This window comes from Pleurodeles waltl, chromosome 2_2, assembly GCF_031143425.1.
Source record: "Pleurodeles waltl isolate 20211129_DDA chromosome 2_2, aPleWal1.hap1.20221129, whole genome shotgun sequence".
Lineage (NCBI taxonomy): Eukaryota > Metazoa > Chordata > Amphibia > Caudata > Salamandridae > Pleurodeles > Pleurodeles waltl.
Window position 1 is genome coordinate 742,864,912 of NC_090439.1, and position 14,949 is coordinate 742,879,860.

The window sequence follows — 14,949 nt, forward strand, 5'->3', positions numbered from 1 at the left end:
AATGTGGATGTGTCCAGGTTGCGCTTTGGAGCGTTTCCTGACGCGGGCGCTAGGCCTACCCACACAAGTGAGGTATCATTTTTATCGGGAGACTTGGGGGAACGTTTGGTGGAAGGAAATTTGTGGCTCCTCTCAGATTCTAGAACTTTCTGCCACAGAAATGTGAGGAACATGTGTTTGTTTAGCCAAATTGTGAGGTTTGCAAAGGATTCTGGGTAACAGAACCTGGTCCGAGCCCCACAAGTCACCCCATCTTGGATTCCCCTAGGTCTCTAGTTTTCAGAAATGCACAGGTTTGGTAGGTTTCCCTAGGTGCCGGCTGAGCTAGAGGCCAAAATCTACAGGTAGGCACTTTGCAAAAAACATCTCCGTTTTCTTTAAAAAATGTGGATGTGTCCACGTTGCGCTTTGGGGCGTTTCCTGACGCGGGCGCTAGGCCTACCCACACAAGTGAGGTATCATTTTTATCGGGAGACTTGGGGGAACGCTGGGTGGAAGGAAATTTGTGGCTCCTCTCAGATTCTAGAACTTTCTGCCACAGAAATGTGAGGAACATGTGTTTGTTTAGCCAAATTTTGAGGTTTGCAAAGGATTCTGGGTAACAGAACCTGGTCCGAGCCACACAAGTCACCCCATCTTGGATTCCCCTAGGTCTCTAGTTTTCAGAAATGCACAGGTTTGGTAGGTTTCCCTAGGTGCCGGCTGAGCTAGAAGCCAAAATCTACAGGTAGGCACTTTGCAAAAAACATCTCTGTTTTCTTTAAAAAATGTGGATGTGTCCAGGTTGCGCTTTGGGGCGTTTCCTGACGCGGGCGCTAGGCCTACCCACACAAGTGAGGTATCATTTTTATCGGGAGACTTGGGGGAACGTTGGGTGGAAGGAAATTTGTGGCTCCTCTCAGATTCCAGAACTTTCTGCCACAGAAATGTGAGGAACATGTGTTTTTTTAGCCAAATTTTGAGGTTTGCAAAGGATTCTGGGTAACAGAACCTGGTCCAAGCCACACAAGTCACCCCATCTTGGATTCCCCTAGGACTCTAGTTTTCAGAAATGCACAGGTTTGGTAGGTTTCCCTAGGTGCCGGCTGAGCTAGAGGCCAAAATCTACAGGTAGGCACTTTACAAAAAACAGCTCTGTTTTCTTTCAAAAATTTGGATGTGTCCACGTTGCGCTTTGGGGCGTTTCCTGTCGCGGGCGCTAGGCCTACCCACACAAGTGAGGTATCATTTTTGTCGGGAGACTTGGGGGAACGCTGGGTGGAAGGAAATTTGTGGCTCCTCTCAGATTCTGGAACTTTCTGCCACAGAAATGTGAGGAACATGTGTTTGTTTAGCCAAATTTTGAGGTTTGCAAAGGATTCTGGGTAACAGAACCTGGTCCGAGCCACACAAGTCACCCCATCTTGGATTCCCCTAGGTCTCTAGTTTTCAGAAATGCACAGGTTTGGTAGGTTTCCCTAGGTGCCGGCTGAGCTAGAGGCCAAAATCTACAGGTAGGCACTTTGCAAAAAACATCTCTGTTTTCTTTCAAAAATGTGGATGTGTCCACGTTGCGCTTTGGGGCGTTTCCTGACGCGGGCGCTAGGCCTACCCACACAAGTGAGGTATCATTTTTATCGGGAGACTTGGGGGAACGTTGGGTGGAAGGAAATTTGTGGCTCCTCTCAGATTCCAGAACTTTCTGCCACAGAAATGTGAGGAACATGTGTTTTTTTAGCCAAATTTTGAGGTTTGCAAAGGATTCTGGGTAACAGAACCTGGTCCGAGCCACACAAGTCACCCCATCTTGGATTCCCCTAGGTCTCTAGTTTTCAGAAATGCACAGGTTTGGTAGGTTTCCCTAGGTGCCGGCTGAGCTAAAGGCCAAAATCTACAGGAAGGCACTTTGCAAAAAACACCTCTGTTTTCTTTCAAAAATTTGGATGTGTCCATGTTGCGCTTTGGGGCGTTTCCTGTCGCGGGCGCTAGGCCTACCCACACAAGTGAGGTATAATTTTTATCGGGAGACTTGGGGGAACACTGGGTGGAAGGAAATTTGTGGCTCCTCTCATATTTCAGAACTTTCTGACACAGAAATGTGAGGAACATGTGTTTTTTTAGCAACATTTTGAGGTTTGCAAAGGATTCTGGGTAACAGAACCTGGTCCGAGCCACACAAGTCACCCCATCTTGGATTCCCCTAGGTCTCTAGTTTTCAGAAATGCACAGGTTTGGTAGGTTTCCCTAGGTGCCGGCTGAGCTAGAGGCCAAAATCTACAGGTAGGCACTTTGCAAAAAACACCTCTGTTTTCTTTCAAAAATTTCGATGTGTCCACGTTGCGTTTTGGGGCGTTTCCTGTCGCGGGCGCTAGGCCTACCCACACAAGTGAGGTATCATTTTTATCGGGAGACTTGGGGGAACGCTTGGTGGAAGGAAATTTGTGGCTCCTCTCAGATTCTAGAACTTTCTGCCACAGAAATATGAGGAACATGTGTTTGTTTAGCCTAATTTTGAGGTTTGCAAAGGATTCTGGGTAACAGAACCTGGTCCTAGCCACACAAGTCACCCCATCTTGGATTCCCCTAGGTCTCTAGTTTTCAGAAATGCACAGGTTTGGTAGGTTTCCCTAGGTGCCGGCTGAGCTAGAGGCCAAAATCTACAGGTAGGCACTTTGCAAAAAACATCTCTGTTTTCTTTCAAAAATGTGGATGTGTCCACGTTGCGCTTTGGGGCGTTTCCTGACGCGGGTGCTAGGCCTACCCACACAAGTGAGGTATCATTTTTATCGGGAGACTTGGGGGAACGTTGGGTGGAAGGAAATTTGTGGCTCCTCTCAGATTCCAGAACTTTCTGCCACAGAAATGTGAGGAACATGTGTTTTTTTAGCCAAATTTTGAGGTTTGCAAAGGATTCTGGGTAACAGAACCTGGTCCGAGCCACACAAGTCACCCCATCTTGGATTCCCCTAGGTCTCTAGTTTTCAGAAATGCACAGGTTTGGTAGGTTTCCCTAGGTGCCGGCTGAGCTAGAGGCCAAAATCTACAGGTAGGCTTGCAAAAAACAGCTCTGTTTTCTTTAAAAAATTTGGATGTGTCCATGTTGCGCTTTGGGGCGTTTCCTGTCGCGGGCGCTAGGCCTACCCACACAAGTGAGGTATCATTTGTATCGGGAGACTTGGGGGAACGCTGGGTGGAAGGAAATTTGTGGCTCCTCTCAGATTCCAGAACTTTCTGCCACAGAAATGTGAGGAACATGTGTTTTTTTTAGCCAACTTTTGAGGTTTGCAAAGGATTCTGGGTAACAGAACCTGGTCCGAGCCACACAAGTCACCCCATATTGGATTCCCCTAGGTCTCTAGTTTTCAGAAATGCACAGGTTTGGTAGGTTTCCCTAGGTGCCGGCTGAGCTAAAGGCCAAAATCTACAGGAAGGCACTTTGCAAAAAACACCTCTGTTTTCTTAAAAAAATTTGGATGTGTCCATGTTGCGCTTTGGGGCGTTTCCTGTCGTGGGCGCTAGGCCTACCCACACAAGTGAGGTATCATTTTTATCGGGAGACTTGGGGGAACACTGGGTGGAAGGAAATTTGTGGTTCCTCTCATATTTCAGAACTCTCTGCCACAGAAATGTGAGGAACATGTGTTTTTTTAGCCAACTTTTGAGGTTTGCAAAGGATTCTGGGTAACAGAACCTGGTCCGAGCCACACAAGTCACCCCATATTGGATTCCCCTAGGTCTCTAGTTTTCAGAAATGCACAGGTTTGGTAGGTTTCCCTAGGTGCCGGCTGAGCTAAAGGCCAAAATCTACAGGAAGGCACTTTGCAAAAAACACCTCTGTTTTCTTTCAAAAATTTGGATGTGTCCATGTTGCGCTTTGGGGCGTTTCCTGTCGCGGGCGCTAGGCCTACCCACACAAGTGAGGTATCATTTTTATCGGGAGACTTGGGGGAACACTGGGTGGAAGGAAATTTGTGGCTCCTCTCATATTTCAGAACTTTCTGACACAGAAATGTGAGGAACATGTGTTTTTTTAGCAACATTTTGAGGTTTGCAAAGGATTCTGGGTAACAGAACCTGGTCCGAGCCACACAAGTCACCCCATCTTGGATTCCCCTAGGTCTCTAGTTTTCAGAAATGCACAGGTTTGGTAGGTTTCCCTAGGTGCCGGCTGAGCTAGAGGCCAAAATCTACAGGTAGGCACTTTGCAAAAAACACCTCTGTTTTCTTTCAAAAATTTGGATGTGTCCACGTTGCGTTTTGGGGCGTTTCCTGTCGCGGGCGCTAGGCCTACCCACACAAGTGAGGTATCATTTTTATCGGGAGACTTTAGGGAACGCTTGTGGAAGGAAATTTGTGGCTCCTCTCAGATTCTAGAACTTTCTGCCACAGAAATGTGAGGAACATGTGTTTGTTTAGCCAAATTTTGAGGTTTGCAAAGGATTCTGGGTAACAGAACCTGGTCCTAGCCACACAAGTCACCCCATCTTGGATTCCCCTAGGTCTCTAGTTTTCAGAAATGCACAGGTTTGGTAGGTTTCCCTAGGTGCCGGCTGAGTTAGAGGCCAAAATCTACAGGTAGGCACTTTGCAAAAAACATCTCTGTTTTCTTTCAAAAATGTGGATGTGTCCACGTTGCGCTTTGGGGCGTTTCCTGTCGCGGGCGCTAGGCCTACCCACACAAGTGAGGTATCATTTTTATCGGGAGACTTGGGGGAACGCTTGGTGGAAGGAAATTTGTGGCTCCTCTCAGATTCTAGAACTTTCTGCCACAGAAATGTGAGGAACATGTGTTTGTTTAGCCAAATTTTGAGGTTTGCAAAGGATTCTGGGTAACAGAACCTGGTCCTAGCCACACAAGTCACCCCATCTTGGATTCCCCTAGGTCTCTAGTTTTCAGAAATGCACAGGTTTGGTAGGTTTCCCTAGGTGCCGGCTGAGCTAGAGGCCAAAATCTACAGGTAGGCACTTTGCAAAAAACATCTCTGTTTTCTTTCAAAAATGTGGATGTGTCCACGTTGCGCTTTGGGGCGTTTCCTGACGCGGGTGCTAGGCCTACCCACACAAGTGAGGTATCATTTTTATCGGGAGACTTGGGGGAACGTTGGGTGGAAGGAAATTTGTGGCTCCTCTCAGATTCCAGAACTTTCTGCCACAGAAATGTGAGGAACATGTGGTTTTTTAGCCAAATTTGAGGTTTGCAAAGGATTCTGGGTAACAGAACCTGGTCCGAGCTACACAAGTCACCCCATCTTGGATTCCCCTAGGTCTCTAGTTTTCAGAAATGCACAGGTTTGGTAGGTTTCCCTAGGTGCCGGCTGAGCTAGAGGCCAAAATCTACAGGTAGGCTTGCAAAAAACAGCTCTGTTTTCTTTAAAAAATTTGGATGTGTCCATGTTGCGCTTTGGGGCGTTTCCTGTCGCGGGCGCTAGGCCTACCCACACAAGTGAGGTATCATTTGTATCGGGAGACTTGGGGGAACGCTGGGTGGAAGGAAATTTGTGGCTCCTCTCAGATTCCAGAACTTTCTGCCACAGAAATGTGAGCAACATGTGTTTTTTTTAGCCAACTTTTGAGGTTTGCAAAGGATTCTGGGTAACAGAACCTGGTCCGAGCCACACAAGTCACCCCATATTGGATTCCCCTAGGTCTCTAGATTTCAGAAATGCACAGGTTTGGTAGGTTTCCCTAGGTGCCGGCTGAGCTAAAGGCCAAAATCTACAGGAAGGCACTTTGCAAAAAACACCTCTGTTTTCTTTAAAAAATTTGGATGTGTCCATGTTGCGCTTTGGGGCGTTTCCTGTCGTGGGCGCTAGGCCTACCCACACAAGTGAGGTATCATTTTTATCGGGAGACTTGGGGGAAGACTGGGTGAAAGGAAATTTGAGGCTCCTCTCATATTTCAGAACTCTCTGCCACAGAAATGTGAGGAACATGTGTTTTTTTAGCCAACTTTTGAGGTTTGCAAAGGATTCTGGGTAACAGAACCTGGTCCGAGCCACACAAGTCACCCCATATTGGATTCCCCTAGGTCTCTAGTTTTCAGAAATGCACAGGTTTGGTAGGTTTCCCTAGGTGCCGGCTGAGCTAAAGGCCAAAATCTACAGGAAGGCACTTTGCAAAAAACACCTCTGTTTTCTTTCAAAAATTTGGATGTGTCCATGTTGCGCTTTGGGGCGTTTCCTGTCGCGGGCGCTAGGCCTACCCACACAAGTGAGGTATCATTTTTATCGGGAGACTTGGGGGAACACTGGGTGGAAGGAAATTTGTGGCTCCTCTCATATTTCAGAACTTTCTGACACAGAAATGTGAGGAACATGTGTTTTTTTAGCATAAATTTTGAGGTTTGCAAAGGATTCTGGGTAACAGAACCTGGTCCGAGCCACACAAGTCACCCCATCTTGGATTCCCCTAGGTCTCTAGTTTTCAGAAATGCACAGGTTTGGTAGGTTTCCCTAGGTGCCGGCTGAGCTAGAGGCCAAAATCTACAGGTAGGCACTTTGCAAAAAACAGCTCTGTTTTCTTTCAAAAATTTGGATGTGTCCATGTTGCGCTTTGGGGTGTTTCCTGTCGTGGGCGCTAGGCCTACCCACACAAGTGAGGTATCATTTGTATCGGGAGACTTGGGGGAACGCTGGGTGGAAGGAAATTTGTGGCTCCTCTCCGATTCCAGAACTTATTGCCACAGAAATGTGTGGAACATGTGTTTTTTTTAGCCAACTTTTGAGGTTTGCAAAGGATTCTGGGTAACAGAACCTGGTCCGAGCCACACAAGTCACCCCATATTGGATTCCCCTAGGTCTCTAGTTTTCAGAAATGCACAGGTTTGGTAGGTTTCCCTAGGTGCCGGCTGAGCTAAAGGCCAAAATCTACAGGAAGGCACTTTGCAAAAAACACCTCTGTTTTCTTTCAAAAATTTGGATGTGTCCATGTTGCGCTTTGGGGCGTTTCCTGTCGCGGGCGCTAGGCCTACCCACACAAGTGAGGTATCATTTTTATCGGGAGACTTGGGGGAACACTGGGTGGAAGGAAATTTGTGGCTCCTCTCATATTTCAGAACTTTCTGACACAGAAATGTGAGGAACATGTGTTTTTTTAGCAAAATTTTGAGGTTTGCAAAGGATTCTGGGTAACAGAACCTGGTCCGAGCCACACAAGTCACCCCATCTTGGATTCCCCTAGGTCTCTAGTTTTCAGAAATGCACAGGTTTGGTAGGTTTCCCTAGGTGCTGGATGAGCTAGAGGCCAAAATCTACAGGTAGGCACTTTGAAAAAAACACCTCTGTTTTCTTTCAAAAATTTGGATGTGTCCACGTTGCGTTTTGGGGCGTTTCCTGTCGCGGGCGCTAGGCCTACCCACACAAGTGAGGTATCATTTTTATCGGGAGACTTGGGGGAACGCTTGGTGGAAGGAAATTTGTGGCTCCTCTCAGATTCTAGAACTTTCTGCCACAGAAATGTGAGGAACATGTGTTTGTTTAGCCAAATTTTGAGGTTTGCAAAGGATTCTGGGTAACAGAACCTGGTCCGAGCCACACAAGTCACCCCATCTTGGATTCCCCTAGGTCTCTAGTTTTCAGAAATGCACAGGTTTGGTAGGTTTCCCTAGGTGCCGGCTGAGCTAGAGGCCAAAATCTACAGGAAGGCACTTTGCAAAAAACACCTCTGTTTTCTTTCAAAAATTTGGATGTGTCCACGTTGCGCTTTGGGGCGTTTCCTGTCGCGGGCGCTAGGCCTACCCACACAAGTGAGGTATCATTTTTATCGGGAGACTTGGGGGAACGCTGGGTGGAAGGACATTTGTGGCTCCTCTCAGATTCCAGAACTTTCTGCCACAGAAATTTGAGGAACATGTGTTTTTTTTAGCCAACTTTTGAGGTTTGCAAAGGATTCTGGGTAACAGAACCTGGTCCGAGCCACACAAGTCACCCCATATTGGATTCCCCTAGGTCTCTAGATTTCAGAAATGCACAGGTTTGGTAGGTTTCCCTAGGTGCCGGCTGAGCTAAAGGCCAAAATCTACAGGAAGGCACTTTGCAAAAAACACCTCTGTTTTCTTTCAAAAATTTGGATGTGTCCATGTTGCGCTTTGGGGCGTTTCCTGTCGCGGGCGCTAGGCCTACCCACACAAGTGAGGTATCATTTTTATCGGGAGACTTGGGGGAACACTGGGTGGAAGGAAATTTGTGGCTCCTCTCATATTTCAGAACTTTCTGCCACAGAAATGTGAGGAACATGTGTTTTTTTAGCAACATTTTGAGGTTTGCAAAGGATTCTGGGTAACAGAACCTGGTCCGAGCCACACAAGTCACCCCATCTTGGATTCCCCTAGGTCTCTAGTTTTCAGAAATGCACAGGTTTGGTAGGTTTCCCTAGGTGCCGGCTGAGCTAGAGGCCAAAATCTACAGGAAGGCACTTTGCAAAAAACATCTCTGTTTTCTTTCAAAAATTTGGATGTGTCCACGTTGCGTTTTGGGGCGTTTCCTGTCGCGGGCGCTAGGCCTACCCACACAAGTGAGGTATCATTTTTATCGGGAGACTTGGGGGAACGCTGGGTGGAAGGAAATTTGTGGCTCCTCTCAGATTCTAGAACTTTCTGCCACAGAAATGTGAGGAACATGTGTTTGTTTAGCCAAATTTTGAGGTTTGCAAAGGATTCTGGGTAACAGAACCTGGTCCTAGCCACACAAGTCACCCCATCTTGGATTCCCCTAGGTCTCTAGTTTTCAGAAATGCACAGGTTTGGTAGGTTTCCCTAGGTGCCGGCTGAGCTAGAGGCCAAAATCTACAGGTAGGCTTGCAAAAAACAGCTCTGTTTTCTTTAAAAAATTTGGATGTGTCCATGTTGCGCTTTGGGGCGTTTCCTGTCGCGGGCGCTAGGCCTACCCACACAAGTGAGGTATCATTTGTATCGGGAGACTTGGGGGAACGCTGGGTGGAAGGAAATTTGTGGCTCCTCTCAGATTCCAGAACTTTCTGCCACAGAAATGTGAGGAACATGTGTTTTTTTTAGCCAACTTTTGAGGTTTGCAAAGGATTCTGGGTAACAGAACCTGGTCCGAGCCACACAAGTCACCCCATATTGGATTCCCCTAGGTCTCTAGTTTTCAGAAATGCACAGGTTTGGTAGGTTTCCCTAGGTGCCGGCTGAGCTAAAGGCCAAAATCTACAGGAAGGCACTTTGCAAAAAACACCTCTGTTTTCTTAAAAAAATTTGGATGTGTCCATGTTGCGCTTTGGGGCGTTTCCTGTCGTGGGCGCTAGGCCTACCCACACAAGTGAGGTATCATTTTTATCGGGAGACTTGGGGGAACACTGGGTGGAAGGAAATTTGTGGTTCCTCTCATATTTCAGAACTCTCTGCCACAGAAATGTGAGGAACATGTGTTTTTTTAGCCAACTTTTGAGGTTTGCAAAGGATTCTGGGTAACAGAACCTGGTCCGAGCCACACAAGTCACCCCATATTGGATTCCCCTAGGTCTCTAGTTTTCAGAAATGCACAGGTTTGGTAGGTTTCCCTAGGTGCTGGCTGAGCTAAAGGCCAAAATCTACAGGAAGGCACTTTGCAAAAAACACCTCTGTTTTCTTTCAAAAATTTGGATGTGTCCATGTTGCGCTTTGGGGCGTTTCCTGTCGCGGGCGCTAGGCCTACCCACACAAGTGAGGTATCATTTTTATCGGGAGACTTGGGGGAACACTGGGTGGAAGGAAATTTGTGGCTCCTCTCATATTTCAGAACTTTCTGACACAGAAATGTGAGGAACATGTGTTTTTTTAGCAACATTTTGAGGTTTGCAAAGGATTCTGGGTAACAGAACCTGGTCCGAGCCACACAAGTCACCCCATCTTGGATTCCCCTAGGTCTCTAGTTTTCAGAAATGCACAGGTTTGGTAGGTTTCCCTAGGTGCCGGCTGAGCTAGAGGCCAAAATCTACAGGTAGGCACTTTGCAAAAAACACCTCTGTTTTCTTTCAAAAATTTGGATGTGTCCACGTTGCGTTTTGGGGCGTTTCCTGTCGCGGGCGCTAGGCCTACCCACACAAGTGAGGTATCATTTTTATCGGGAGACTTGGGGGAACGCTTGGTGGAAGGAAATTTGTGGCTCCTCTCAGATTCTAGAACTTTCTGCCACAGAAATGTGAGGAACATGTGTTTGTTTAGCCAAATTTTGAGGTTTGCAAAGGATTCTGGGTAACAGAACCTGGTCCTAGCCACACAAGTCACCCCATCTTGGATTCCCCTAGGTCTCTAGTTTTCAGAAATGCACAGGTTTGGTAGGTTTCCCTAGGTGCCGGCTGAGCTAGAGGCCAAAATCTACAGGTAGGCACTTTGCAAAAAACATCTCTGTTTTCTTTCAAAAATGTGGATGTGTCCACGTTGCGCTTTGGGGCGTTTCCTGTCGCGGGCGCTAGGCCTACCCACACAAGTGAGGTATCATTTTTATCGGGAGACTTGGGGGAACGCTTGGTGGAAGGAAATTTGTGGCTCCTCTCAGATTCTAGAACTTTCTGCCACAGAAATGTGAGGAACATGTGTTTGTTTAGCCAAATTTTGAGGTTTGCAAAGGATTCTGGGTAACAGAACCTGGTCCTAGCCACACAAGTCACCCCATCTTGGATTCCCCTAGGTCTCTAGTTTTCAGAAATGCACAGGTTTGGTAGGTTTCCCTAGGTGCCGGCTGAGCTAGAGGCCAAAATCTACAGGTAGGCACTTTGCAAAAAACATCTCTGTTTTCTTTCAAAAATGTGGATGTGTCCACGTTGCGCTTTGGGGCGTTTCCTGACGCGGGTGCTAGGCCTACCCACACAAGTGAGGTATCATTTTTATCGGGAGACTTGGGGGAACGTTGGGTGGAAGGAAATTTGTGGCTCCTCTCAGATTCCAGAACTTTCTGCCACAGAAATGTGAGGAACATGTGGTTTTTTAGCCAAATTTTGAGGTTTGCAAAGGATTCTGGGTAACAGAACCTGGTCCGAGCTACACAAGTCACCCCATCTTGGATTCCCCTAGGTCTCTAGTTTTCAGAAATGCACAGGTTTGGTAGGTTTCCCTAGGTGCCGGCTGAGCTAGAGGCCAAAATCTACAGGTAGGCTTGCAAAAAACAGCTCTGTTTTCTTTAAAAAATTTGGATGTGTCCATGTTGCGCTTTGGGGCGTTTCCTGTCGCGGGCGCTAGGCCTACCCACACAAGTGAGGTATCATTTGTATCGGGAGACTTGGGGGAACGCTGGGTGGAAGGAAATTTGTGGCTCCTCTCAGATTCCAGAACTTTCTGCCACAGAAATGTGAGGAACATGTGTTTTTTTTAGCCAACTTTTGAGGTTTGCAAAGGATTCTGGGTAACAGAACCTGGTCCGAGCCACACAAGTCACCCCATATTGGATTCCCCTAGGTCTCTAGATTTCAGAAATGCACAGGTTTGGTAGGTTTCCCTAGGTGCCGGCTGAGCTAAAGGCCAAAATCTACAGGAAGGCACTTTGCAAAAAACACCTCTGTTTTCTTAAAAAAATTTGGATGTGTCCATGTTGCGCTTTGGGGCGTTTCCTGTCGTGGGCGCTAGGCCTACCCACACAAGTGAGGTATCATTTTTATCGGGAGACTTGGGGGAAGACTGGGTGAAAGGAAATTTGTGGCTCCTCTCATATTTCAGAACTCTCTGCCACAGAAATGTGAGGAACATGTGTTTTTTTAGCCAACTTTTGAGGTTTGCAAAGGATTCTGGGTAACAGAACCTGGTCCGAGCCACACAAGTCACCCCATATTGGATTCCCCTAGGTCTCTAGTTTTCAGAAATGCACAGGTTTGGTAGGTTTCCCTAGGTGCCGGCTGAGCTAAAGGCCAAAATCTACAGGAAGGCACTTTGCAAAAAACACCTCTGTTTTCTTTCAAAAATTTGGATGTGTCCATGTTGCGCTTTGGGGCGTTTCCTGTCGCGGGCGCTAGGCCTACCCACACAAGTGAGGTATCATTTTTATCGGGAGACTTGGGGGAACACTGGGTGGAAGGAAATTTGTGGCTCCTCTCATATTTCAGAACTTTCTGACACAGAAATGTGAGGAACATGTGTTTTTTTAGCATAAATTTTGAGGTTTGCAAAGGATTCTGGGTAACAGAACCTGGTCCGAGCCACACAAGTCACCCCATCTTGGATTCCCCTAGGTCTCTAGTTTTCAGAAATGCACAGGTTTGGTAGGTTTCCCTAGGTGCCGGCTGAGCTAGAGGCCAAAATCTACAGGTAGGCACTTTGCAAAAAACAGCTCTGTTTTCTTTCAAAAATTTGGATGTGTCCATGTTGCGCTTTGGGGTGTTTCCTGTCGTGGGCGCTAGGCCTACCCACACAAGTGAGGTATCATTTGTATCGGGAGACTTGGGGGAACGCTGGGTGGAAGGAAATTTGTGGCTCCTCTCCGATTCCAGAACTTATTGCCACAGAAATGTGTGGAACATGTGTTTTTTTTAGCCAACTTTTGAGGTTTGCAAAGGATTCTGGGTAACAGAACCTGGTCCGAGCCACACAAGTCACCCCATATTGGATTCCCCTAGGTCTCTAGTTTTCAGAAATGCACAGGTTTGGTAGGTTTCCCTAGGTGCCGGCTGAGCTAAAGGCCAAAATCTACAGGAAGGCACTTTGCAAAAAACACCTCTGTTTTCTTTCAAAAATTTGGATGTGTCCATGTTGCGCTTTGGGGCGTTTCCTGTCGCGGGCGCTAGGCCTACCCACACAAGTGAGGTATCATTTTTATCGGGAGACTTGGGGGAACACTGGGTGGAAGGAAATTTGTGGCTCCTCTCATATTTCAGAACTTTCTGACACAGAAATGTGAGGAACATGTGTTTTTTTAGCAAAATTTTGAGGTTTGCAAAGGATTCTGGGTAACAGAACCTGGTCCGAGCCACACAAGTCACCCCATCTTGGATTCCCCTAGGTCTCTAGTTTTCAGAAATGCACAGGTTTGGTAGGTTTCCCTAGGTGCTGGATGAGCTAGAGGCCAAAATCTACAGGTAGGCACTTTGAAAAAAACACCTCTGTTTTCTTTCAAAAATTTGGATGTGTCCACGTTGCGTTTTGGGGCGTTTCCTGTCGCGGGCGCTAGGCCTACCCACACAAGTGAGGTATCATTTTTATCGGGAGACTTGGGGGAACGCTTGGTGGAAGGAAATTTGTGGCTCCTCTCAGATTCTAGAACTTTCTGCCACAGAAATGTGAGGAACATGTGTTTGTTTAGCCAAATTTTGAGGTTTGCAAAGGATTCTGGGTAACAGAACCTGGTCCGAGCCACACAAGTCACCCCATCTTGGATTCCCCTAGGTCTCTAGTTTTCAGAAATGCACAGGTTTGGTAGGTTTCCCTAGGTGCCGGCTGAGCTAGAGGCCAAAATCTACAGGAAGGCACTTTGCAAAAAACACCTCTGTTTTCTTTAAAAAATTTGGATGTGTCCACGTTGCGCTTTGGGGCGTTTCCTGTCGCGGGCGCTAGGCCTACCCACACAAGTGAGGTATCATTTTTATCGGGAGACTTGGGGGAACGCTGGGTGGAAGGACATTTGTGGCTCCTCTCAGATTCCAGAACTTTCTGCCACAGAAATGTGAGGAACATGTGTTTTTTTTAGCCAACTTTTGAGGTTTGCAAAGGATTCTGGGTAACAGAACCTGGTCCGAGCCACACAAGTCACCCCATATTGGATTCCCCTAGGTCTCTAGATTTCAGAAATGCACAGGTTTGGTAGGTTTCCCTAGGTGCCGGCTGAGCTAAAGGCCAAAATCTACAGGAAGGCACTTTGCAAAAAACACCTCTGTTTTCTTTCAAAAATTTGGATGTGTCCATGTTGCGCTTTGGGGCGTTTCCTGTCGCGGGCGCTAGGCCTACCCACACAAGTGAGGTATCATTTTTATCGGGAGACTTGGGGGAACACTGGGTGGAAGGAAATTTGTGGCTCCTCTCATATTTCAGAACTTTCTGCCACAGAAATGTGAGGAACATGTGTTTTTTTAGCAACATTTTGAGGTTTGCAAAGGATTCTGGGTAACAGAACCTGGTCCGAGCCACACAAGTCACCCCATCTTGGATTCCCCTAGGTCTCTAGTTTTCAGAAATGCACAGGTTTGGTAGGTTTCCCTAGGTGCCGGCTGAGCTAGAGGCCAAAATCTACAGGAAGGCACTTTGCAAAAAACATCTCTGTTTTCTTTCAAAAATTTGGATGTGTCCACGTTGCGTTTTGGGGCGTTTCCTGTCGCGGGCGCTAGGCCTACCCACACAAGTGAGGTATCATTTTTATCGGGAGACTTGGGGGAACGCTGGGTGGAAGGAAATTTGTGGCTCCTCTCAGATTCTAGAACTTTCTGCCACAGAAATGTGAGGAACATGTGTTTGTTTAGCCAAATTTTGAGGTTTGCAAAGGATTCTGGGTAACAGAACCTGGTCCTAGCCACACAAGTCACCCCATCTTGGATTCCCCTAGGTCTCTAGTTTTCAGAAATGCACAGGTTTGGTAGGTTTCCCTAGGTGCCGGCTGAGCTAGAGGCCAAAATCTACAGGTAGGCACTTTGCAAAAAACATCTCTGTTTTCTTTCAAAAATGTGGATGTGTCCACGTTGCGCTTTGGGGCGTTTCCTGACGCGGGCGCTAGGCCTACCCACACAAGTGAGGTATCATTTTTATCGGGAGACTTGGGGGAACGCTGGGTGGAAGGAAATTTGTGGCTCCTCTCAGATTCTAGAACTTTCTGCCACAGAAATGTGAGGAACATGTGTTTGTTTAGCCAAATTTTGAGGTTTGCAAAGGATTCTGGGTAACAGAACCTGGTCCGAGCCACACAAGTCACCCCATCTTGGATTCCCCTAGGTCTCTAGTTTTCAGAAATGCACAGGTTTGGTAGGTTTCCCTAGGTGCCGGCTGAGCTAGAGGCCAAAATCTACAGGAAGGCACTTTGCAAAAAACACCTCTGTTTTCTTTCAAAAATTTGGATGTGTCCA